The 26,739-nt window shown below is 44.3% G+C and overlaps 1 long non-coding RNA gene across 1 annotated transcript; it reads right to left on the bottom strand.

The window, feature by feature from the left end:
- Positions 1-1,944: 1,944 nt before the first annotated feature.
- LOC137486289 (uncharacterized) lies at positions 1,945-5,494 on the bottom strand. The gene is made up of 2 exons (XR_011005664.1): positions 5,112-5,494; positions 1,945-3,698 (listed from the first exon to the last, which is right to left on the bottom strand). It is a non-coding gene; the product is annotated as an uncharacterized lncRNA (long non-coding RNA).
- Between the last annotated feature and the right edge of the window lie 21,245 nt (positions 5,495-26,739).

The following is a 26,739-nucleotide window of genomic DNA, read 5'->3' as shown; positions in this document are numbered from 1 at the left end:
CCTGTATATTTGGAGAAATGTATGCTGGCAGAGACAATGTTAGATACCAGAGTGAATAGGACAATTATTCCTGTGGATTTTAGCCTTTCTTTTGTGAACCAGTCTGAGGAAAGAACTTTGAAAACAAATCTTTTTGAATCATTTCCCTATTTCCCTGAGTTAATTTTTAGTATTAGGAGAACTGCCTTTTATAAGTGTTTGAGCACTAGAAAACATCAGGTGGGCTTGTAGAGATATTTTAAGGATAATCCTTTGGGTTATATTTTGCTTTCATGAAGCTATCATAACCCCTGTAAATGTCAGTGGAAATTAGGTATTTATATTAATGGAGGTTCTCCCCTCCCTTCTTTGTTCTTAAAGGTGGGATTTTTGCATCAGTGATTCAAAAGCAAGACTGAATTTCATCAACATTTCCTCTGAAGGAGCTTGTGCTTGTCTGAGATCTGCTGGCAAGCAGCAATTGTTTAGAAGGGCTCCTTAGAATCTAATTTACAATGAAACAAACTCAAATAATATGCAAAAATAAAATTAAAAAGTGCATCAATTAACATACAAAAGTAGAACTACAACACATTCAGTTTAACAACTCCTCAGAGGGTACAGCAGCCCATGGAAGGGAAACAGCATTGCGCATGCAAAGTGAGCAGGGGAAATTAATGGGAAAATAAATTCAGGGTTCCTCTTAGACAGCCAAAACCAGATTTTAGAGTGAACTTTGAAGGTGAGGTGCAAAACCAGGCTAATATCTTTGGAAAATAGGCTGTGGCAAAAAAAATATAAGGCTTTGGGTTGGCTGGACAGAATGTTGTATGGAAGGTCTGGGGCTGTCCCTGGGGATCAGTCTGCTGTTGGCAGCTGAAGTCACAGCTAAGTGTAGAACCCGCCGTGCTGTCCTGTGCATCTTCAAAGGTGTCATCATTGCACTGAGCAACCCAGGGGCTGGAAGTTTTATAGATTTTCTAAAAGGCAACATGAGCAAGACAGACATTACTAGTGCCCCACTGCCCAGAGCACAGACTGTGCCTCAGAATCACAGGGTGGCTCAGGCTGGAAGGGACCACACTGGGGACATGGGTCTGCAATATCTCCAGTGAGGGAGACTCCACAGTCTCTCTGGCATCTGTCCAGGGCTTGGTCACTGCACAGGGAAGAAGTTCTCCCTCCTGTTCAGGTGGAACTTGCTGGTTATCAGTTCCTGCCCAGTTGCTGGGCCCCATGGAGCTGAGCCTGGTCCCTGCTCTGAGCCCTCCCTGCAGACATGGATGAAATCCCCTCTCAGCCATTTCTTCTCTAGGCTGAACAAGCCCATCTCCCTCAGCCTCACCTCTCCCCAGCCCTGAACTAGAAGCTGTCACTCACCTAAACCTGTGCCTTGCCACGGTGCACAAAGCAGGGACATTGCGCTCTCCTGCAACCTTACAAAAGCAAAAAATCTCAGATGTGGGGAGTATCCCCTCAGAAAAGCTGGCAATAGGTGGTGTTGGCCATGACTGTAAAGCACAGAGGTGACATTGATCTCTGGATGTTGTGTAAATGTGGGATAGCTGTGGAGGTACTGTCATCCTCACATGAACTCAGCTGTCTGCACCACCTTGCTCCAAAACGAGCTGAATCCACCTCTGGCTGGATCAGTCAATTAGTTAAAAATCCTCTGCTCGATTCAGGAGGATTACAAGCATGAAAGCACAGGAGGGTTGGCTTTGCAAAGTCTGGGGCGAAGGCAAGGGGGGAAAGGATTTCTCCAATGTGTAGCCAAGCCCCAAAGGAAGTGCATTGGTGCTTGTCTGAATGTTAAGTGCTTGATTAAGCACTTTGCTGAATCAAAGCTTTAGATGATTCCTGTAGGCAAGGATTGTGACTGTATTTTTATCTCTTGCACAATGCATTAATACATTCATGTGTTTTTCAAATTGCAGCAGATTTTTAATTTTTTTATTTAAGACCTTGGTATTAGAGCATAGCTTCTAGGGATCCTGCAAAGTCTTGGAGAGCAGTAATAATGTCACTGTGCAATGTATGCAACTTAAAAGGAAGTGATAGTTAAAGTTTATGCCACATTTATATTTCCTTTGGACTTCACTGACCACTTTGGACAATTAATGATACAATGCACCTTTTTTAAGGTTCTGGGAGCATTTACTTAATGTCAGATTTCATCTTGGTTCATTTGTTCTATTCATTTCTCTTTCTTCTATTAGTATTTCAACCCAAATTCCTCTTTGCTTTTCCTTTTTGCTGTATGGAAAATATAGAAATGGGGTTCTTCCTTTACTCACAGGTGCCTGCAATTCAATGAATGACTGAATGGTCTTTATAGGAAAGGTTTGCAGTAGGCTTTAGGATCTGTCTGCTTGAGAAGCACTGTGTATTATGTGCTGTTATTAATATTGCTCATCATGCTGAAATAGTTACCTTTTCAAGATGAATCACCACTGGCAGAGCATTATTCAGGATATTGAAACTACCAGAAAATAGTGTTTTTCTAGGAGTAATATTCCCTCAGCACATTAGTTAGTAAATGTCACACACAAATTGCTCATGATTTCCCTTAGATCAAAGGAATATTTCATAACAGGTGCAATATGCTTTTTTGCCTTCAAAAGAGAATGTGAGAGTCAGCATGTGATACATTCTATGGAAAAAGCTGTCTGGGATAAATCAGATTATTATGAGGGATGTATAAAAGGAAGGACAGTTTCTATTTGAGATCAGGCATGTTGTCCATGGTATTGAAAGATGAAATATTCTGCTCTGCTGAAGGGCAGCTGAATGCAGTGACTGCAGACATTCTTGCTGGCAAGTCAGGAAAATGACTTTCCATCCTCTTCACACCCAGTCACACAACAACACAGAACTGATGATGCTGTCGTGTTCATTCCCTTTTCTCTCCTTCCACCCCATCAGAAGGCAGTGCTGAATTGCTCACCCCGCTGCACTGTGGGGTGCAACTGAAATGGGAGAATAAATATGGATTTTTCATGGTGGGGCTGGAGGTGTGCGCTGCTGTGTGAAGGGTCTTTAAAGCTGAGGATTCATGGGCTGGTTCTAGCGCCCATGTTTCCATGGGAAACCCTGGAATGCTTCAACACAAGGGCAGGAAAGGAAGAAGGTGGTGTTTGGGTCAAGCGATGAGATGTTTGGGCTTGGAGCAAGGCTGGATATTCCTATGAATAAAGGGAAGGTTCAGCAGTGCATTTCACCAGCTGAAGAACAAGATGTTCAATTTCTGCCCATGATACAACCTGGCCTGGGAGCCAGCAGCACACATCCACCCTGATCACACCTTTGCTGTGGATGAGATTATTGGTGTTTCAGAGGTTTGGGGGTTATTGCTGCCAAAAATGTGGGAATCCAGAGTGAACGGCAGTGTCTGCAATCCAGGGGCAGTTTGTGTGCTGCTGATGAGCAAAGGGCAGTGAAAAAACAGCAAATCTGCTCATTCTCTGGGCTTCACAGGTGGGAAAACCTCAGTGCTCAAACCAAGACTGGCTCAAAGTTGCCTAGTTGAAGGCATGGCAGGGTGGGATGGAGCCAGCAGCTTCTGAGACCCAGATCAGCTCCTTCCTCCCACAGCAAAAATCTTCTTCCCACCCCAGTCCTGGAGTTAACAACAGCTGTTTCCAAACTGAAAAAGCAGCTTTCTGAAATTGGAGCATAAAAATAATCTTTCTCCTTCTACTGAAGCTGAATGCAAGCCTCTGCAGATGAAGGGTAACAAAGAATTAGGGAAAGCAGAATATTCCTTTTTATTTAATCCTAGCAAAAAGACATCCTTCTTAATACCATACAACAAACAAAAAACCTGTGCTACCATAGATCTTGTTGCTAAGAAGGAGTCTATCCCAGCAATCTGTCCGCCTGCCTTTCTTGCTGTGCTGGTACTTTTCTGAAAGTGTTGAGTGTGCATTTTTATTCCTCCTCACACTCTGTACCCAGAGTAAATGATGCCAGACTCTATCAGCTCTCTGGACATCTTTCCCATAGCATTTGCAATCTTGGCTAGGGGGAGAGGGATGGGTAGTTATCTGCTTCAGTTTAAACACTATAAAACAAAATAATTCTCTCCAAGAAAGCTGCAGAGATCATCTGAATTTACGTAGCTTAGGTGGGGAAAAATAACTTCACTGTAATTGAGATTGCCTATTCTCCCTTCACACTTAGGTTTGTTGTCAAGGGATCATTTACCAGTCTAAAATGCAGGTGGAGCAGAGAAACATCATCTGAAAGGCTGGCAGGGAGGAAATGAGCATCATTGCTTGTGTCTCAGTGTCTTCCCCATCCCCTTCCTTATATCTTATCTTTGACTGTGAGATCCTGACAATGGGGCAGTTTTAGGATTTTAAAAAGTCTCAATCCTGAGCAGGACCTGGGAGGTGGGGCTATTCTAAGTAGTAACAAGGTCCCAGTTAGGCACATCATAGATAGCAAATATTGCCTTTTCTCTCCTCTGTTTTCTCCAGCTGTTACAAACAGCAAACAGGATATCCTAAAAATAAAGTTTAAGTTGATTTCTCAGCAGACAGAAGTAGGAGTGCTGTGCACCATGTGAAATATTCCTGAGTGTTTTGGTAAAATAGTGATTTATGTTCCCCCAGTACCATAGCACCACTGAAACTCCTAAACTGTGGATCCTTGAACCCCTGGTATAGCAGAAATCCCCTGTGTTGCCTCATTCTAAATCAAAACATAAGACCTTGATATTTTCCTAAAAGGAGGAAAGACACTGTCCTTTATTTAATGGTAACTTCAGACAAAGTTGCTTTCCTTGAAAAGAAAATGTTCTTGAGCACATCATTGTTAGAGCACAGTGTGCTTTTATAGCAGACACAGCCTGTCTGTCCTTTACATTCTGCTCTCACTTGGCTGATATCAGTTAAGGAGGAAATTCATAAAGGTCAGTTCATAGAATCCCAGGCTAGTTTGGGTTGGAAAAGACCTTGAAGATCACTTTATTCAAATCTCCTGCTGTGGGCAGGGACACCTTCCACTCTTCCAGGTTGCTCAGAGCCCCTTCCAATCTGGCCGAGAGGACAGGTAGTGGCTTATTATTCACACAGCCCCAAAATTGTGAAATTATGAGTCATTTCCAGCTAGGACAGCTTGTGTCTTACCTCACTGAAATTGTCGGGGCTTTTATTTTAGCCAAGGGTAGGTTCTGTCTCATCTTCACAGGCAAGACCTTCATGACACACTCCTGGAAATTAGACCATATTCCTATCCCCTTCATTCTGGGAAAAGCTCCCCATGCTGCCTTGGATCTTTTATCAACTTATGTATAAATCCAAATAAAATAGAAATATCCAAATAATATTTTCCTGCCTGCTAGTGGGCAGGTGGCACAATCTTAAGGCGATTAAAGGCTTTCCCTCCTCTTTAGAAATAGTAATTTCCTTCTATTTTTAGAGGTGGAGACTGTCTCTGTGTGCCTCTACGCAGAGAGTTGTCCTTTACCCAACGTACGCAAATAACAGCCAGCATTAACGGGAAAACAGAGCCAAACCTCTTAAGTCCTGCACAACTGGGACACCTCCACAGCAGTGACTAAGCCCTGTGGTGATATGTTGTCCCCTCCTGGCAGAAGGGGGTCTTGGGGACGTGCAGGGTCCGTGGAGCATGCCTGGTGTGGCAGCTCTTCAGCTCGAGGCCCAGGAAACGGGCAGCCCTCGTAGTCATTCGGCTCACGCCACATCCCTGTCTAGGAGTCCCTCATTTAGCGATTTATGGGCCGTGTCAGCGTAATTTAGTGTCTTAATACTGCTGGTCAAGGACCATCAGCATCTTCAAAACCTCTGTTGTCCTTGGTAGGGAATGGAAGCAGAGCTCACCCGGAGTCAGCTCTCCGGGCAGCTGAGGGACAGCTGAAGGCAGAGCTGATATACACCCTTGGAGATAAAATGATTTCCCTCCTGGAAAAAAATGGCTTTAAAAGCAGCATTAAAACTAGTAGCGAGAGAGAATGGGCTCTGGAAGATCCACTTCATGGGCCTGTGCTCCGCGCTGAAGGCAATAGAGCTGGGGGTGTTTCAGGACAGGCACAGGAGCAGGTGGCTGCTCTCTAGCTGGGCTGTCCCCAGACCCTGCTCCCTGGCCAGCCATCCCTGCTGGACAATCACTGCCACGCTCAAGGACAGGAGATGAATGCTGAAGTGTTTCACACCTGCACTTTGGGGTGAAATATTCATGGTTTTATACTTTCCATGAACCCTTCTTTCAAGGCTAAGAGGTGATGCCTGATTTCTCAATCATCTGCATTCAAGATTTCACCACTTGCTCTAAGTATAGCAGAGATGTTCCCTGTAATTCCGAGGTTTACTCACCAGGAAGAATGCTAGAGGTGACTTTCTACTGGTAAAAAGGGACAATACAAGAAAGAACTGCCTAAAAATCCACATTAAAAAAGAATAGTAGCTCAAATGAGATATCTGTAAGCAAAAAGTCAGGACACAGTGGACTGGAGCTTGCCTGAGTGTATGGCTTGGGTGGAGTATTGCAGGGAAAATGACATTTGATTCTCTTTCTGAAGGTTTTTTGGGAAGGTATCATCCATTTTGTCTCACACAGAGTGTGCACACCCTGAAGTCCCTGCTAGTGCAGTCAGGTCCTCCAGTCCCTTCTGCCAGGTTCCCAAGGGTATTTATTTTTTTAAGAGTTTTTTTTTCTATTCAGATGCTGAGTAAGTTCTGCACAGGATGTAGCAGAGTGGAGATTCCCATCTGATTTTTCTTTCTGACTTCTAATAAAGAAAATATAATTGTTGTCATTATTTACAGCAATAACATCTTATGATGAAACCTTTCACTGTCTGATCCCACTTCCAGCTCCTCTGCTCCGATCCCCCTGCTCCTCTTCACAGAAGGCCCCAGAAGGAATTACTTTGCAGGTTTTTAGAGATGTTTTTCTCCTGTCGAAGCTTGCTGCTCTTCTGTTGTCTTTTTGCAGGGAGTCCTGGCCAAGGACATGTAGTGAAACTGTTTTCCAACCAAGCTTCTTAAGCAGGGGGACAGGGAGAAAATAAAGAACTCTGGCTTTGAAATTCTTCATGCAGTGAGAGCAAGGCCTTTTTTTTTAGTTTTTTAGTTTTCTCCCAATAAGAAATTTTCAAGGAAAGGAGAGAGGAGCATTTTATCTTGCTGATAGGAGAATATTAAAAACACAGGAGGTTGCCGTGAAAATGTGAAACCTTCATTGCTCTGAACCCAAAGAGAGGCAAGAGATAAAGTGCCGGTGCCTTTGTCCTATTAGCTGCTCCTGTTTACTCCACTGTGCCAGTCTGCTGAGGTGTTTAATGACTTTTCACATCACCATGGGGGCACTGAGACAAGAGATGCATTCATTTCCAGCCTTCTCTCCCTCTCCTCCTTTTTTTTTCACTCCTTTGCCTCAGCCTCTGATGTGACACGCCCTCGTTTCTGTGTCACCCTTCTATTTGCTGTTTACTTGTTGCCGGCAGTACCTCTGGGGCAACGGTGCAGATAAGGAATAAGCAAGACAAGGAATTGGCTTTGGAAGCCAATTTGGAAGCAAAGGAAAAGGTGCAGGTAGGAGTAGCAAGCAGAAGGAATTTCATGGTAAGAGAAAGGAAAGCATCAGCTGGCATTAGTGCAGCAGAGACATCCTGGCAGTGCATCCCCAGCTCCTGGGGGTTTCTCCAGTCCCTGCTCCTGGTGAGCTGCCTGGATTTTCTGGGGAGAGCCCTGGGCTGGCTGAGCTGCTGTGCAGTTTACAAACAGCTCTGCATTGCAAAGTTCAGCAGGATTTATAACGTGACGGCACCGTGTGAGTCACCAGTGCTGGGGACTGAACTCGCAGACCTCAGCATCTAAATTCAAGAGCTGCCACAGCCTGAGGTAAAAGGCCATGACTCTGAGATGAAGGAGAGCCATAAAATACCCTGTGGACCTCTCTTTGGTGTGGAGGACAGTGCTGGGAGCAGTGGGAGATGTGGGGGCTCCATGCCCTGCAGAACAACAACAGCCACATTGCTCATGGCTCATCCCCTGCCTTGTGCAGGGCAGAGCAGTGACCAGGAGGGAGAAGAAGGGCAATGAAGCATTCCAGAGTGAAGCTGGAGGCAAGGTGCAGGAGTGGCACCGAGGGAAGTTCTGTGATGGATGTGGTGGTGGCTGGAGCTAAGAGCCCTGGGGTTGTTTGTTGTCTCAGCAGTGGGAGCTCCAGCAGGCAGGGCTCCCTCCCTGCAGCACCCAGGAGCAGAGGGTCTACAGCAGCTAAAAGTGGCTTTCGGGGCCTTCTCACTGCTGACTCTTCAGTGGATCCAGGCAAAATGTGAACTCACTGCTGTTACCCCCTTGCTTTGGGGTTGCAGGTGAGGCTTTGAAGGCAAATGCTGAGAAGGGTTTACTACAAAAGCCATTTTCCCCCCCTCCTCCTGCCCTAAACAAAGAGTGCTGGAGGCACAGAAACACTGTTTGGCAGCCAAGCAGTAACAGTCTGTACCCTTTAAGGTGTGTGGATGCTTATTTTTCTGCTTTTGGATTCTGTCAGTGTCCCTGCACTTAATGGAGAGACTGAGGATGGGAGGGGATGGGGAGGGAATAACCCCTCTGGTTTTGCCCTCTGGGGAAAAAAAAAAAAAAAAAAGCTCTTTCTGTTGCCTTTCTCCACAATCAAATATAAAGGTTTAAACCTTTGTTTTCATTCTAATGATGTGGGGAGACGGGGAATTGGTTTGTGGCTGAGCTTTGCCCTTTTATTGCCCAGGGATGAACCATCTCCAGAGCTTTGGACATCTCTGCATTCCTGATGGCATCTGACAGGTTTCAGATTAGTGCAGCAGGCTTAGGATTGTAGAAATCCCATGCTGAATTTGATGGACCAGAACTTGCCAATGGGAAAATCAATAAGGTCTGCAAGAATTAAGTCATGGGGGGTTCCTCAAGGATGCCCGTCCAGAGCACAGAATCTCACAGAGGTGTGGATATTCCCAGCCTGCATTAGAGCATTCTCACTGTAACCAAAGCTAACAAAACCATGGATTTGACTCTGTTTTCTTTTAATCAGAGCTCAGATAATGGCCAATATCAAAGTTATTTTTGGTATCCTCCACTCTGGACCTTGAGAAAATAGTATGTGGTCCAAAAATCTTTATTTGGTCAAAACCAAAATATTTTGCTGTAAGGAGTCTGTTTCAATGATAGTTCCAGCTGGGAATAGTTGAAACAAATAATTTAGATTTTGTTTTGATGCCACTCCACTGTTTTGATGAAATAAAAAAATGTCAACTGCATTTATTATGACAGTTCATACTGTAATAAATATAAATGTCTATGGCCACTGTTCTGTAATATATTATTACAGATACATATATATCTGCTTCAATGTAACCAAAATGGACCAATTCCCTATTAAAATGTAATGTTGTAACACAATTTAAATAAAATATTTTAAGCATCTAATCATCTCTAAAATTTTAATTCAATAAGAAATATAAAAATTTTGACTTCTTTCCCTGCGTCAGATGTAAAAAGACAGACAATTTTCTGTATAATTCGTTCTCCTACCCAAGTAATTTTGGTTTGGAGAAAGAGGTGAGAAATTACCTACTTGACAATTCTGAAATAATTTATTCAACAGGTTAGAAACTGATGGAACTTGAGCTTCTGTAAAGTTAAGTGGTGGGGTAATGCCACAAATGTGTGAATATGGGAGTAGATATATATGTTATCACTTACAGTAACTGGGATTTGCTGAACCCCTTCTGTGCTAGATGTTCCATGGTTCCAGTGTTAAAAATCCCAGGAGATGAGGCAAAGGAAAGCTGGAGCTGCCCAGCCAGGTGCAGGGTGTGTTTGTGACAGGCTTTAGGATACCTAAAGGCTTGGCCAATATATTGCCATTGAAAAATGAATTTATTGCAGGTGCTAGGGATGAGTTTGCTTGACCTTTCTAGGTGCCAGCAGTGTGTGGAGCACTGATGTCTCATCAGCTTTGCAGCAGGTCAAAAGTTGTCCTCACATCATCCAAGCTGCTGTGGTGTATCTTGGCCATGACATCTCTCCTGCATATGTGGTTAGAGGCTGCTCTCTTAAATGGAACAGGGTTTGGGAGTTGATTTCAAAAGCTGCTTTTAAATAGTCTGAATTTTTATTGCAGGATGGCAACAAAGGTGCAAGCTCTTTTCAATGAATAACCTGAGCACTCTGTGGAGTAGAGGTTTCTAAGAATTATAGAGTGATTTGGGTTGGAAGGGATCTTAAAAATCATCTTTTTCTGACCCCACTGCCATGGGCAGGGACACCTTCCACTATCCCAGGTTGCTCTAAGCCCTGTCCATCCTGGCCTTGGACATCTCCAGGAAGACTTCCACAGCTTCTTTAGGTGAGAGAGGAAAGAAGAAGGACATTAATCTTCCCATGGCTGTGCAAGCCGAAGTTCTGTGTGCGTGTGCTGGCTGAGCCAGTGGTATTCAAACACAAGTGTATTTTGTCAAGTCCATTGCTTCAAGGCCCTGAGTCAAAGCAGGAGTTATTTATGCACACATAAAATTAATCCTCAAATGATTAGCTTGGGAATGCATGTCCTGCAAGTAACTGCTGGTAGTATTTTAATAATGAGAAGCTAAGTCAGGAGAAATTCTGCTCATAGTTATTCTGCTAGAGAATGTGGCTGCTAGTAATGAAATAATTCAGTGAGTTATACATTTGCTTTATTTATGGATGTACTCTTTACTTATACATATTTTTATTACTTAATATTTAAAATGCACTAAGGACATGTAAGATGCAGCAGCAGAACCCTGGTGCTGCTTCAATCCCGTGCCAGGATTCTGTGGAGAAACAGCAGCAGGAGGGCTCAGATTCCCCAGGTTGTTGTACCTGCCCCGTGGTCACCTTGGGGATGTCTGGGTGGGAATGATGGTGAAGTTTACAATCCCTCAGGAGCCAAGAAAGGAACGGAATACAGCCCAAAACAAAGCTGCTTGTCTGGGCTGACAGTGACACATCCCTGCTGCAACACTGCCAACCCTGAGCACACAAAAATCGTGGTGTAAAACATCATAAACATGAAATGCACCAAAAAAAAAAAAAAAAACAGCATATGGAAGATTGCTTTTATTTGGCACAACATGCCTTGGTAAATGTAGGAGCTGCATTTTTAAACCTTTCCTCTTAGTGAAGCGAGGAGGGTTAGAATTGTACTGTTATTTTTGCAAAAGAGACAGCCAGAAAATCCTTTAATGCCTTGGTTTAAAAATACCAGGCTATTACCCAACATGTGGCACATGGAGAACTTTTTGCTCACATTTGCACCTCGATGTCCCCAAGACTCTTTTTACAAGTAAAGGGTCAGCCCAAGTAGATATTTTTGTTTTCTTTTGAGATACAAGGAGGTATAATCTATCTGCAAGAACTGAGAGGAAAACAGATGATTTCTCTTTTCCCTTTTTTCATTACCCCAAGAGGTTTACAGTCTGGTCTCTGTGTGAAAATAAATGGGTGAGGCCAATAGTCTGAAAGCACCAGTGAATGATGCAATGATGTGTCTTAAAGCAGTAATATTTCATGGCAAATCATCTTGCTTTAAAACAGAGACAAGATGCTTCTGTTTTTCTCCAAACTACATCTGTTTTCTTTTTTTTCACCCTTCTCTTCCAGAAACTTGGTTCAAATCCAACCTGTGGCTTGGAGGCTGTACTGAGCTCATTTTGGAAAGGGACTTTAGTCTTGGTAGTGTGAGTTGGGTGATTGCAGTTCCCTTGCTTGATGGAAAGTCATTTCTGGCAGAGGAGAGCAAAAAACATGGGGTTTTGGATCCCAAACATCCTTTTACTGGTAGATTCAGCCTCAAGAGCTGATGTTTGTAGGCAGAACTGAGATTCTGATGCACAGGACATCAGGCCTGGCTGCTGTGAGAGGAGCCAAGCAGTTGGATGGCATGAAGATATTCCAATATTTTCCAGCTAAGAAGATCCCAAGAGCCAATGCCATTTGGGATGGGCAGGGGAACCACAAATACCATAACTGGATTTCCTTCCTTTCCTTCTTCTTCCTTTTATTTTTTTCAAATATGCAATACAAAAGAATTGTTTCAGCAGCTTCTGAAAACACCTATAAGTTTGGGGTTTTTTTAATTTGATTTTGAGATAATTGCTTTGGAAAATTATCAAGCTCTAAAGAATTGGAAGGATAAAAAACAGCAATGGTATTTTCTTCTGTATTATTTTAATAAATGAAAAAAAAAAAAAACTAAAAAAAATCAATACAAGTTTTTAGAAAAAGTTGCTTAAATATTTTTTTTTTTGTGGTAGAGGGGAAAAAAAGTAAAACTCTTCCAAATTCTGCTGATGGGCTCCACAGTGACTCGTGCAGGTGGATGGTGCATTTTGATGTGTGGACTCAGAAAGGTGGCAGTGGCTGCCTTTACTGAGATTTGCTTTCCTCCAGCTGCAATTCTCACACGGGTAAAATCGGGGACAAATCTCTGAAGTGCACTACAGGTTTATTTTCCCTTCCCCTGTCAGGGTCAGCTGTTGGCCACTGCCCATGGCACAAACCAAGCCTGAGCTGCCCAGCAGTGAGATCCTGTGGCTGTTCCCTGGCTCAGGAGTGGGACTGGATTGCTCCAAACCTTTTTCCTTTGTCATCGTTGCTTTTGGATGGACAGAGGGAGGTGGGTTAGGAGCGGGCACTGTGGAGCCATAAATCTGTGGCTGCAGTTGGGGAAGGAGGGACAGGCAGGGCTCTGGCAGGGGTGACACAGCCCCTTCAGAGAGGTGTTGGCTGTGGGGGGATTCAGCCCTGCACTGAAGTGCAATTAATGTGCATGTAGATGCAATAATGAGTGAATATGACTGGCAAGCTCCTCACTCAGAAATATTGGTGCTTTTATTTTCCTTTTCCTCACTTTCCTGGGAGTTTGCTCTGTTGATTGCTCTGTTGCAGGGGTCTTTCACCATCCTGCCCATCCCCAGGAAATTGCCATGGCACCTTTCAGTGCCTCTCTGTGGCTGCTTGCTCATCATCACCCAGCTTGTGAAGGGAATGAAGAAAACCACCCCAGCCCTGCTCTGCACAGATGCTGGGGGCTTTATTGTCTCCTACTTGTTCTAACGCTGAATCTAACACTGAATAACTCATTAGCCTGAATTTTTGCAGCCTGTTTGGTAGCCTGGGCAGAGGGCATTGATCCTTCTGCTGCCAGGCAGTGGAAAGGGGGGAGATGCAGAGAGGCACAGACTGGCCTGCAGTGGTGACTCAGCTGGAACTGCTTGGCACAGCTGCTTGTGAGCTCGGGAGAGGTGATTTCCAGGCACGTTTTCCAATGAAATTTGCAGGAGGGCTTCCTTTCAGCCTGGGAGACCTGTGGCTGTGCTGATTGTTGTGGGTTTTGGGTCAGAGCTTTTGCAAATGTGTCTCATCTCTAAATAGTCCAAAGGGTTTATTTTGCCTCTCACTCCAGCCAGAAGGGGTCTGGATATTTGTGTGTGCATGTGTGTGGTTTTATCTCCAGCCCTGCAGTGATTTTCAAAGCTGAGCGAATGATAAACACAAGTGCTTAAAAGGTGTTGGGATTTTTAATGCCCCTCTGGTTAAAAGAGAAAGAAGTAAATGGGAACAAAAACAGAATAGAAGAAAATGCTCTGTGTACAAGGGAAAGAGAAAATGTAAAGAAAATGGATGTTTAAAATGAAGTGCCCCATAAGAGTACCTCTGCAATCAGGAAAGTGTCTACACTACAGGCCTCTCTTCTTCCTTTCTTTTTGTCTTTACAGAGATGTTTCATTTGTAGCTGATGGATTGATTGCCCATTATCCTTATTTACACTCTGGCAGAAACAAGTCAGGGTCACTCACAATGTTACCCCCATCAAAGGCCCTTAGAACAACCATAGCAGTACAAAAAGGATGTGGGGGTACAGAAGGCTGGCTTGAGAAGTGGCACTGCCACCATAACACACCCCTAAAGTGTCTGGAAAGCCTCTTCAGTGTCTCTTTCCTGAGACTCAGTGCTGCTGTCTCCAACAGCCGTTGCAGCCCCTGAGATGGATTTGAACAAGCTTGACCCATGCCCTCGAGTGGGGGTGGGAGAAGGGCCATCCTCCTCTGGCTCCAAAGATCCTGGCTTTGTTCCCCCGACCCCATCTCTCTGTTTGTTTTTTTCTGACCCACCAAGAAGGCTCAAAGGCAGTGATTTGGCCAGGATCTCATCCCATCCTTCCCTTCCTTTGGCTTTCTCTGATGAGCCAAGGCTGGGGAGAGGGCCTCCAGCAATGCTGTCTTTTCTCTCTGGTTTAGTGTCTCCTACAAGCACTGCAGAACTCCTTTGCCATCAAAGGACTTTTTACCACAGGGAAATCCCTCTGAGACCACTTTGGATGGGGTTAATTCTCCTGTGCACTGCCAAGAGCACTGCCAAGTGACCAGATGGCACTGGAGAATCAGGCCTCCAAATATTAGTCAAAAAGCCCATCTCCTCCTCCCCTTCAATTCCTCATTTGGCTGTTGGCACTGGGAAGATTCTGTGCTCCCAGAGTTGGACATTTGTCAGCACCCTCACTGCTCAGCCATCCACCCACATCCGCCCCCAGCCCCGAGCAAGCTGCTCACACTGCAGATGCGATGTGTCTTCAGCCACGGAGTCCCCGGTACTGAGGGATTTGTATTCAAGCAGGGTTATACATTTGTGCAGCTTTTTTAAATTCCCTTTTCTTTAGCACACCTTGTATTTAATTTGGCAGAAAGCTCTGTTGAAGCTCCTTTACCTTTCCTACATTATTATTCAATTGTATTTCCCCTGATGAAAAGCCTGGCAGTCTGCTGCTCGGTGACAGATGTGCTAGCTTTGGTTGAATCACCACCACTAGGCTTATTATGGGTTTTACTAATGTTTGCTGTTTTACACTGTAACAGGTAGGGTGATTCACTCAGTCAAGGCAAACACACAGACACACATATGCACACACAATTTAGAGACGCCCACACACACACACAGAGGTGAATCAGCCTAAAATGATCCTTCCTTTTTGCATCTCTTTGACAAAATGCTCCTGAATCCCCTGCCTGTGTGTTGGTTCCTCGCTGAGCAGCCACCCACGAGGAGTTATCACTGCCCAGAGGGGCTGGGCTGCAGGGGCTCTGAATTTTAGTTACCAGCACAGAAATTATCCTGACTAATCACAGGCAGCTGTGACTGGTGGTTAGGTCACCTGTATGTAAGATTAATGGAATGCTTCTTCAGTTAATACAGGTTGCAGGAATTCTTATTATTCAGCCCAGAAGTCCTGAGGCTGGTTTTAGCAAAGGGCTTATCCAGCAGTCCCAGTGCCTGGCATGGGCAGCAGGGATTTGTGGCTGCTGAGGTTAATTATGTGGGGTTAGAGGGTGTTTGAACAGAGCAGATCCCTGTCCCCTGCAGTGTAAACCCCAAAGTCTCTGCAAGTCTCTTAGCAGCCCAGAATCCCCTGCCCAGCGTGGGCAGCAGGGCAGGGGGATTGTGCCCCTGTGCCCTGTGCTCAGGTGAGACCCCACCTGCAGAGCTGCCCCAGCCCTGGCCCAGCACAGGGAGGAGCTGGAGCTGCTGGAAGAGATCCAGAGGAGGCACCAGGGGGACCAGAGGGATGGAGCAGCTCTGGGATTGTTCAGCCTGGAGGAGAGAAGGCTTAGGGGTGACATTAATTGCAGCTTTCCAGTAACAAAAGGGAGCCACAGGAAAGATGGAGAGAGACTGTTTCCAAGAGCCTGGAGTGCCAGGACAAGGGGGGATGGCTTCCCACTGCCAGAGGGCAGGGCTGGATGGGATATTAGGAAGGAATTTTTTCCTGGGAGGGTGGAGAGGCCCTGGCACAGGGTGCCCAGAGCAGCTGTGGCTGCCCCCGGATCCCTGGAAGTGTCCAAGGCAAGGTTGGACAGGGTTTGGAGCAGCCTGGGACAGTGGAAGGTGTCCCTGCTCATGGAAGGGGTGGAATGGGATGAGTTTTAAGGTTCTTCCAACCCAAACCATTCTGTGATATGCCAAGGCCTCTGTGGAAAGTGAAGCTGTGTGAATATGAAGGCCCAGCATCACTCCAAGCTTTTCAATTCAGCCATGTGATGGGTGTGCAGGTTACAACCCAGTTCAGTGCTCCAGAGAACTGCCTTTTCTGTAGTGATTTTCTCAACCTGCAATGCAAGGGAGCCTGAAATGTTTGCAGATTTAATTCTACACATCCATACACTGAAATCTCCAGTGTTGTCCTGAATTATGTAAATCTCCAGAGGCTGCAAAACTGGGCAAGGAGTTTCCCAATAATAGTTTTTTCTTGAGGGCCTGCACCCTCCAAACTGCTTTGTCTCCCAGCTTTCAGGGTGGAATTGGCCATGTGCTGTGCAGCGATAGAGAAGAAAATGTTTAAACTAGGAAAACTTTGGATTCATATTTAGTGAGATATTAAGTACAATATGAGGCAGTTTATATACATACAAACTGCCTGGTGTCCTTAATTAAAACTCACAGGGACTAGTTGTAAAATAATGAATGTCCCACTCTGCAGTACTGAAACTTTCTCTAATGAATTCCTTGCCTTGTGTGCCTCTGTTCCCACCTGACATCCTGTATTCATTCACTAGGTGTTCCTCTTAATGAAAACAAGGTCACTCTTTCAGCATTTGATGGCCAAGAAAGGAAAAGGTGATGGAGCTGCAGCCTGACAGAGTGTGTTATGTTTTTTCCCTCCTTCCATAATTGCAAAAAGCTTCCATTGATGTTGACAGGACTTAGGCTTGAATAGGAAAAGGAGAATAGGTGCCAGATTGGACACCAGGACAAATTGGAGTTCAGTCCAGATATTCAGTTCCTTACATCGATTTTCCACTTTTGTCTGTCAGTGCCCTATGGGACAATAATCCCAGTTTGTATGATGGAAGCATTTGTTCTTCCCTGCTTACAGGCTGATGTCTAATGCTTATTAGGTAGTAATATTGATGTCACATTCACAGACTAACTTTGAGTCCTGCACCTTGCAGGGCTGCTCTCTGTACAGAAACTTGATAGCAGAAGGTGTGGGCCCTGACAGGTGGAACAGCCAAAGCAAAAGGAGAGGAAGGAAAGTTTTATAAACTGCTCTCACAGGCAGGGAGCTGGGGAAGGAAGGCAAAGTACTTTATCATGCTTTTCATGTGGCAGTAATAGAGCCTAAATCCTTGTCCCCCTGTGCCTGAGGGTACAGCCAGCACTGACTGGAGATAGAAGGGTAGAATTAACCCAGCAGTTTCCTGTCACCTCCTTCCTCAGGCTCATTTCTTCCACCACTTCTTGGTGCAGAGTCATGCTTTGAAGCAGCAATGTGCAAACTCTTCCCACTGTGGGGTTTCCTGATCTCTTGCCTGTCTCTGGCCCCTGTGAAGCTCCTGAGGATCCCCCAGGCTGCTGCTCTGCTGGCAGTGTGTTCCCTTTCCCAGCTCCCCATAGTGTAAAAGGTTGTTCTCAGCTTCCCCCCACAAGGCACGACCCCCAGCGTGGTTCTCCACTCAATCAGAAAAGGATGGCACCTGAAAGGAGCCCACAGGAAAGGTGGAGAGGGATGATTTACAAGGGGCTGGAGTGACAGGACAGGGGGGGTGGCTTCAAACTGAAAGACAGTGGGTTTAGAGTGGATATTAGGAAAAATATCTTCCCTGTGAGGGTGGGGATGCTCTCACAGAGAAGCTGTGGCTGCCCCTGGATTCCTGGCAGTGTCCAAGGCCAGGCTGGACAGGGCCTGGGATGGTGGGTGGTGGTCCTGGCCATGGCAGAGGGTGGGATGAGATGGGCTTTAGGGCTGTTCCAACCCAACCAGTGCATGATGGCATGGCAAGAGCCCCATGATTCTTTGTTCCAGGTCCCATCTACCAAAGTGTGTATGAGGCTGTGGCAGAGAGCTCCCACTCTGAACCCACCTTGTGCCTGCTGCACGGAGCACTTAGGAATTTAAGTAGAAGGAGTTTCCTGTTTGTGAGAGTCAAGGATTTTTTCCTACTTCCTTGGAAACCTGTGCTTGGAACAGATTATTATTTAGCATAAATCCACAGAGCTCCCTGATCTGTTTCTACAAAAAGTAAACATCCCAGCACACGTGGTAGCTGGCAGGAAGAGCTGGCCTGCACTGTTTTCCCCAGAAACACCCTGGAAAATAACTTTGAGCAGCACATGATATTGAAGATTGGAGGGGGAAGAGGGAAATCACAGTCTGCTCACTGATAGCTGGCAAAAAAGGGGGGAAAATAATTTAAAAAAGATCATTATGAATTATTTCTTGACCTCTGTGTAATGAATACAAACACTCTGGCACCTCTGGGAAGCCCCAGCATGTAGCCCCTGCCCATTGTAACAAATCTGGGAGCTAATCTGTCCAGGAGGTGAGTGTCATTGCCAGGGGGGACACATCAGACTGCAGCTCTTAGTGACATCCACCTTCGGGGGACACTAAGCCAATTTACTTAATTCCAAAGAAATTTCAGTAATAAAAGTAAAGGTGGTGAGTGGAGCAGAGGCTGGGGAAGGATTAAAGGCATTTGCATTAATAAATAGAGATGTTATCATGGAGAATTAATGTTCTTTGATCTGGATCTTGGCAGCATTAGGAGATGCCAGGTACAGTGCCTCATTATCTCTCAGAGGTTAGAGGGTCAGCCTGGGACAAGGGGAAGTGATTTATGCAGTATCTCTGTCAGAGGGATGAGAATATGTATGAAATAATACTAAGACTTGCAGAGACCATTAGTGAAAATCTCCCTGGATCCCAAAGTCTCACATTGCACTGGATTCCCTCTGTGCATCATTCAAGCACTTTCTTCCTCAGCTGTGTCCCCTCTCTCTCTCTTACCATTTTTAAATCTCAAATTAGGAATATTCCTTCACCTTCCAGACTCTGATGGGCAAATGTCATCTTAAATGGGTGCTTAATCCAGAAGAAAAAACTTAATTCCTAATTTGAAATTTCTCCCCCTTCTTCTCACTCCTTAGGAGAGACTGGTTTGGGAGGTGACATTTGAAAGAAGAGGTGAGTCTTGAATGGTTCAGGTACTAATTAAACCATCAAGGACAAATGAATGGGTGTGTGGACCTCTCCGGTGTGTGTGGGAATTGAGAATCCTGCAGGTGGACATGGCAGGGAGAGTTCAACCTGCCACAACTTTTACTAACAGAGTAATTTAAGCTCCTCACTGAAAACAGCTTTTGGGCAGGATGAGCAAAATCTACTGATTTCAATTCCTATCTCGCAGGAAAAAAATTAATTATATATTACTTTTAAAAGCTTCTTTCTCAAAGAAAATGGAACTTACTTGAAAACATTGTTTGGCCATGTGCTTCTCCTGATTATTGTTTGAAAGAGTGCCATTTAAAACAAAAAGGACAGGAAGATGGACTCCTAAAAGCTATTGATTTCTTTATTCCTTTTCTACAAAGAAACAAGTGAGAAGAAGAGCGATATCTCTAAATAAATAAATTTACTGAAGGAGAGGCTGAGACTGAGCTCAGACCCAGAGAAGCCATAGGAAAGAGAGGAAAAAACCTCTTTAAAAGGGAGTTCGTGTGTGCCACAGGTTTCCCTGGAGTGCTCAGAGCTAAGGGTTCCCATTAAAGAAACACTCCAATAATCTCCATTTCTGGGCTCCAGACACACCAGTGAGCCCAGGCCCACCCCAGCCCTCCCTCCTCTGCCTTACAGCAAGAACCGTGATGGATTTCAAGCACCACCATCAGGAATTAAGCATTTAATTCTCATTTATATTCTAAGGGAACTGGGCTCTGGACTGCTCCAGCTGCTTTGGAGCTTTCTCATCTTCCCTTCTCTCTCCTCTACAACATGAAATTTCTCAATAACTTTTCCTATGCAGGATCAGGGTAACAGGTAAAGTCAAAATTAAATTGGTGTGTGAGAGAAATGGACCAAAGAATCTGGATCAAATCAGATTAAATTCTCTCTTTTCACCTTTTCAAATTTTATTCTATTTTTTCTTTCCACCTCTTCCCTACATTTCAGGAGAAATGCAATGCTTTTGACCAAAACTACCTGAACTTTTCATTTTTAAAAATATCCTTCTCTGTGCTTCCATCCCATTCAGTGGCATTTGCCTGTCAAAATGTGTAATTGAAAAGTTGCTGTCCAGCCTCATAAAAGTTACCATTTCTGTTAGCAACTATATTTGGGGCTGCCTTGAGCCTTATTTATGGACTTCTTGAATTTCCAAATGGAATGCTGTCAAATTGAGGTTTTTTTTTTTTTAAGTCAGTGAAGAAAAAATGATAAAGAAAAATAAGAATGGAGGCTATTATAAAGTTAAAAAGGCAGAAGCCAAGCACGGGACTGCATAGGAGGCAGGGAAAAATACAGCAGAAGATTTTGTTATAATATAATGAATGCCCAACTCACTTTGGTCAAGCCATTTTTTGTGTGGGTGGGTGTGTGGAGGTTGGGATTGCCTTGGTTTGTGAACCAGTCTGGTTCAGAGGAGATAGGAAACACAGTGCCAGAGTGAAGGAAATGACACTCTTTGTACCTGTTTTCAGCATAGCTTTGTGCAGGAACGCACAAAGATCAATAAAAATGTGTGTAATGAACAGCCTCTCTCACCGGAGGAGAACTGTGTTACCCCAAAAAAGATAAATTGGGTGACTTTTAATGCTCCTGAGGCTGAATGGGAGGGAGTTTCCCCAGCTGGTTCATCCTCCAGGGTGTGCTGGCTCCAGGCTGGTTTGCTGGGTGATGGAGCACAGCCTCCCATGTGGGGAAACACCACCTTGGCCATTTCTGCTTCTCTGCAGAGCCCTGAGAAGGCAAACAGGCCCACAAAGAACTGCAAGTCTGCTTTTAGACATCCTTTGAACACCTGGGATCTTCAGGAGCTAAGAACTTCTTTTAACACTTGGGATTTTTTGCCTGCCATGTTTATGTATGATGAACTTGTGCCAAGGACCCAATTAGGATTTTCTTATCTCTCTCCCCTCTTTCTTCTCCACTTCTTCCTCCACCCATTATCAGGGACACCTGGGAACAATAAAGAGCTGTTTGTTTGGTTCCTCCTGCTCCCCCTTATTTTCTGGTGTATTTGATGTTGTGAAAGCAGGGCTGTTAGAGATCCATTAAGCAGTGTTTGTAACAGACGGGAAGAGTTCTCTCTGGTTTGAGGAAGATAAGGCACATAAATCAAACTCCCCCTACATCTAAACATTTCTGTAAATAGCTGAGAAGGACTACAAACATGGAGCAGCTTTTCCTATGTGCTGCATGTTCCATCTTGTCACCACTGGAAGCCAGGAGAGCTGAAGAGTTGGGATCAGAAACTTCAGACAAGACTGATGAAACATTTTCCAGTCTGGAATCAGATATTTACAATGAGATAATTAATTTGTTTGCCAAGGTATGGTTTATTCAAGGAACATCCCGCATGTTCACCCAGCCAGTGAGGCCATTCTGCAGTAATGATCCATTTGGGTATTTCCTCCTCTGGGTTTAGGAAAGGCCTGTGAGTGCCAACTACCTCAGTCATGGTCATGGGGCTGCAAAAACCACACAGAGACCTGTCTTTGTTCAGTGAGATTCTGCAGTGGAGGGGTAGAGTCTCCTGCCCTAAGCAATCCTCTACTTTGTGTTTGTATCTGTTCTGCAGCGAGGAGGAAACCAGTCAGATCCTATGCATCCCTGTGGGATGTCCATGCCATCTTCCCACGTCCACGTATTCAAGATTTTTCTCCCCAAGAGATACTCCAGAATGTTTGCTAATAATGCAGTTCACAGCTCACAGGGGAAGGAACACAGAGAGTCTTTTTTTTTAGAGCTGTTTCATCCTGGATGCCTTGGCTTAAATGATACTCTTTTCTTTAAGCAAGCTTAATACAGATTGGAAAGACTCCCAGACGTAAAATGTGTAAATTAAAACTCCCCTGGAATGATAAGGAAGGAAAATATTTATTCTCACTCTTGTCCCAATGTCTCAAAAACCCAGGTCAAGAAGATGATCCCCTGCTTCTGAAGGAATGAAGAAATGTGGGCAGTGGTCCTTGACAGACAAAACCTTCATGATTTGAGCTCAGAGCCGAGGCCTCAGGTGGATAAATGAGTCCCCTGCCAAAAGATAAAGAGTCCCTGGATTTAATCTGTACTGGAAGGGTTTTGTGGGCAGTTAACAGGTCAAAGGCTTTCACTGAGAACTCCAGAAATCTTTATTTTTTGCCTTCTGGTGACATTGTTTTAGGAACAGTTTGCTGTTGGGTGGACAATCAGGTTTAACCCTGATTAATTAGTGACTCCACACCTAATCATTATGGAAGCACAGAAAAGCTGGAGGGGAAGGGGCCAGAGCAGAATGAAGCCACAGTGACGGGAGTCCTGTGGTTTTTCTCTAGCTCCCACTCTGTGGCACTGAAGATTATGGTTTTGGAAATCCTTCTACAAATTATTTTGTGTTTCTCTCTTCAAATACAGGCCCCAGTGGACTTTTGTGGCCCTCAGCTGATTCCCCTGAGTGAAAAGCAGAGGCCACAACATCAGAGACTACACGTTGCCAACTTCTCTGTTTTATTAATAGGTGGGAAAAGAGTCTGGAAGGGAGGAGGGAATTTGAATGATTCTAAAGAAATATTTCAGCAAAAGAAGAAGAAAATAACTTGAAAAGCCAAACCAGTCCATTAATCCCTTGCCAAAGACAGTTTAATACCCATTAGGAGGCAGATACAGGGTGTGTTTCCCTCCATGGACACACAGATTTGGCTCTGGAGTTAGAGACACTAACTTAGTATTTCAGGGACTGGCACAGAACTGAGGAGTCCATTCCCCCTTGGAGTGTAGTTTCTTAATATATTAAAAACAAAAGACACATAATGTTAAAGATGACTTTAAAAATGTTACTAATAACTCCCCGGGGTCAAAAGATCTTGAAGCACTCAGTTATTTCTGACTTTGAGCCAGAACTAGCAGGGTTTTTCACTTTAATATCTCTGGTGTCTGTGGCTGCAATGTGCTGCCTCTATTTTAACAAGAGATTTTGACAATTTTGTCCTCTGAGTCTTACAGAAATCTACTGTCCCCGGGGAGTGTGGCCTTGCAGGCAGTTTATACTTAATTTGTTTTTCTCTTTAAACAGGAACACTTTCTCAGAGACATTTGCTAGGCAACCACAGCGTAACTGTTCTTTTCTCCAGAACATTTCATCTAGGCCTGCTAGAAAAGCTTTAAAATCCTGTGAAGAGCCACATTATGCTACTGTTCCGTAATTTACATGGTGTAGGTATGTGAAAAATCAAAATTAAATGTTACATAACAATTTTTAAAGGGAACCAAGGGATGTACCATGTACCTGGGGATCCCATGTACCTGGGATATTTTCCTTAGTTTTGAGATCATTGAATTGGTCTTGTGCTTTTATTTTTGAGAGTTACATGAATTACATTTTTAAGGGTTCTACCAAAATTGGGGATGCAACCTGTGTTTCTTTTCCATGGCCCTCCAGGTTCTGATACCAGCTCCAGATTCTCACCCTGTTTGCTTCCAAATCCATATCAGATGGAGATGATCCATTTTCATTTCACAAGAATCTTTCCTGCTGTTTTAGCATCCATCTCACTAGACATCATCTCCACTTGTCCTACACTGCTGAGCTCAAGCCTGGGTGAAACAGCACAATTTTAAACCAGATCTGTCATTTTGATGCAGCTTGGTCTATTTAATGATCACAAATGATATTCTTTAAAATTAAAGATTAGTCACATCCATTTAAAAAAAAAAAATCCCAATAGATTATGGGTTGGCGAGAAAAATTGTGATAAAAAAATATAGGGGATTTACATTTCTTGGTTAATTTATATGTTAAGGAAAGATTATTTTTAGACAACTCCATGGACTTTTTTTCCTTTTAAAACCTGGTTCTGGACATCCTGTATCCTGAAAACATGGATGCATGCCCTTAGTGGGTGCTAAAGATGTGGAAATTATAAAAATTATACCAGACTCCAGGATCAAAGACGTGGTTTCTGGTGTTGCTCAGGGGGCTGGTCCAGCTGTGAAGGTTCCCATGGGAATCCTTGGTCAGCAAGACCAGGGAGGGTCTTTTTTCTCTAACTGCTGCCTCCAACAGGGACTGAGCAGAGCAGATTCAGATTGAGTCTTCATGTCTGCTTCATGTCTGCGCTTTCCTGAGTGCCCTTGCTAAAGGTCAGGGTTACACCATCCAACAAGGTCCTGTGAATCCCAGCAGCTGCTCTTCCAATGTGAAGGTTATTAATGGGCATAATCCATCAAGCAGGAGACTTGAGGAAATGAGACTGCAGAAATGCACCTTTATGACTTGTGGAAGCTCAGTTGACTGTTGACAGGGCTGAGGAGTCTTAATAAAAGGGGTAGGAAGAAAAAAAAACCCTTTATGAGGAATTAATTTCCTGTCTCCATTATGAAGTGCTGGGATGTTCATTTAGCATGCAGGAGGTGGGTGTTAAGATTAGAGCTGGGAAGGAAATGGATATCCAAATGTGCTAAATCTTCCTCAGTGCCACAGCAAGAAGCTCTGAGAACAAGCTGATGATCCTTCTTCATTTGAGCCAACCCTAACAATATCTTCCTGGAAGCAGGAGGCCGCGGCTTCCCATTAAATCTGTTCTTCCTATGTTTCAAGCCCTCAAAAGAGATGTAAAATATGTCAAGACCCAGAAGAAGAGACATGCAAATGTTACTGATGACAAAACTTATAAAAAGTCTTTACAAATCCGTCCTCTGAACTTTGGGATTCACTCTGTGAGATTAAACCTCTCTTTATAATTTCTCTCTTTATTATATTGATGCATTTAGTCTTAAGTAAGAAAATGCAGGGGCTGAATGTGTGTTAGAGGACTTCACATCTGCAACCCTCAGAGAATTAAACAGAGCTCTGCTGATCTGGTCAGCAGGCCCAAACTCACCTGATCTAGCCACCTTTGTTCCGTCAAGAAATCTTACTCTAAATCTGATTTCAAATATAAAAAGTGCCCTTGTTTTCCTCAGGCAAAAAGAAAACAAGTTTGAGTCATCTCATGGAAAGCCATAGGATGTTTATCAGTTACATATCTTTCTGAGTGCTGGAAGAAAGACTCATCCAGGTGATATTTGAAACCAGAAAAAGACAGCAGAGTTGCCCATGAAGTTGATCTTTATGAAGGTTTCCAGCACCCAGCTTTTCTCAGCACTTCCGTCATACTCTCTTTTCTGAATACAACAGTAGTCAGGGCTCACCCCTGTGTGAAGACAAATATCACCTTCATTGGGCGTGGAGAGAGCATTTTCAGGGACTTTGAGAGCACTCTCTGTTCTCAGTGGACTGGATGCTCTGCTCTTTGTGAAACAATCCCTCCTTCCATAGTCTGTCATAGTTTCTGCTTTGACTTTTCCATGAAGAATTGGACATCCAACAACTCTAGTATCATCACACTCCTCCTTGGTGTGTCTTATCTGTTTATGATATTCACGCACTGGGAGGTTTTAGATATTTAGAGTGAAAGCTCTTTAGAGAAGGCCATGTTTATTCCAGAGTGCCCTTCTCCAGTACCTGGCACTGTCCCAACTCTGAGCCACCACCCTGTTAGAGATGACAACCAAGGACATCCCCATTTACAGCTGCACCATCAAAGCCCTGTCTTTCACATCTCATGCAGTACACTTGCTCTGCCTTGTTCTCCTTTTGCACTGGCAGACATTGTTTGGTGTGATGATGGAACTTAAGGTCATATTTTGCCTTCAGCCATCAGCATGTGCAAACGCTGTATGACTAATGAGTCAGTCCCTGATGACTCCCTGTGCTGTTTGCCTACAAGATGCTTTGTTGTGTTTGCAGTCCCTCCTGACTGCTGGTGAAGAGCTGTCTTTTCCCTGGGCTTCTGACTTAAGCTGGAAATCCAATGGCAGTGCAGGTTTCTGTCCATAAGGGATTTCCTTCCCCTCCTCTTCCAGAAATGTGCTGAAAGGAAAATCTGCTTTTTGGTTTGTCTGTCTTGCTTTCAATTTGTTTTCAGTCCCTTTTCCTTAGGGGACTCTTCTGCTGGCTTGGGGAAGTTTTGTTCTCTCAAAGATGTCAGATGGTGGCTTGGCCAATGCACATGCTGGGGATGTGTGAGACAGATATGGAGAAAATGGGGCAGCAGCAGGATTGGTGCATGGCCACAGTGCTGGGAGATAAAATAAGGTTCTCCTCCCTTCCTCCCTGTTTCATGGGCAGAAATGACTCAGCTCAACACCACAGAAAGCTCTTGGATGAGAGAGGTTTAAAAATGATGGATTATAGGATGCAACTCACCAGTGACTCAGCTTGTCAGTGTTCATCACTGGAACTCTGACCCTTCCTCTTCTCCTCTGGGGTTTTCTAGCCCTGGATCATTGATAGGGATTAAAGGGGCAAATACACAGTATTTTCAGATGCTGAACACTTTTGGAGAGTGCACTCCCAGTGTGTACTTGAGCACAGAAACTTTTAGAAAGGACCTGCTTTTCATGAAGCACTGAGTGTCTTCTTGTCTGAAAAGTTGGGTCTTGTTAAGGACGCCCATATTGGACATCCTTGAAATACGAAAGCTAAGGGACAAAAAAGGTGGTGAGGTCCTGGTTCAGAGTGCCCAGAGGAGTTCTGGCTGCCCCATTGTGGATATTCTCAGTTCAGTCAGAGAGAAAAAGAGAAGGTTTTCTAACCAGGCGAGAGCTTGGGAGACAGTTGGGAAAGAATGTAAATAATTCTCTAATCTCTCTTGTTGTTCACATTGTTTATAGATATGTTCTGCCACCGTGTGTCATTCACTGCACACCAATGGT

Source organism: Anomalospiza imberbis, chromosome 21 (genome assembly GCF_031753505.1).
Source record: "Anomalospiza imberbis isolate Cuckoo-Finch-1a 21T00152 chromosome 21, ASM3175350v1, whole genome shotgun sequence".
Lineage (NCBI taxonomy): Eukaryota > Metazoa > Chordata > Aves > Passeriformes > Viduidae > Anomalospiza > Anomalospiza imberbis.
Note: the sequence above shows the minus strand (reverse complement) of the source record. Positions and strands in the feature narration are given on the sequence as shown.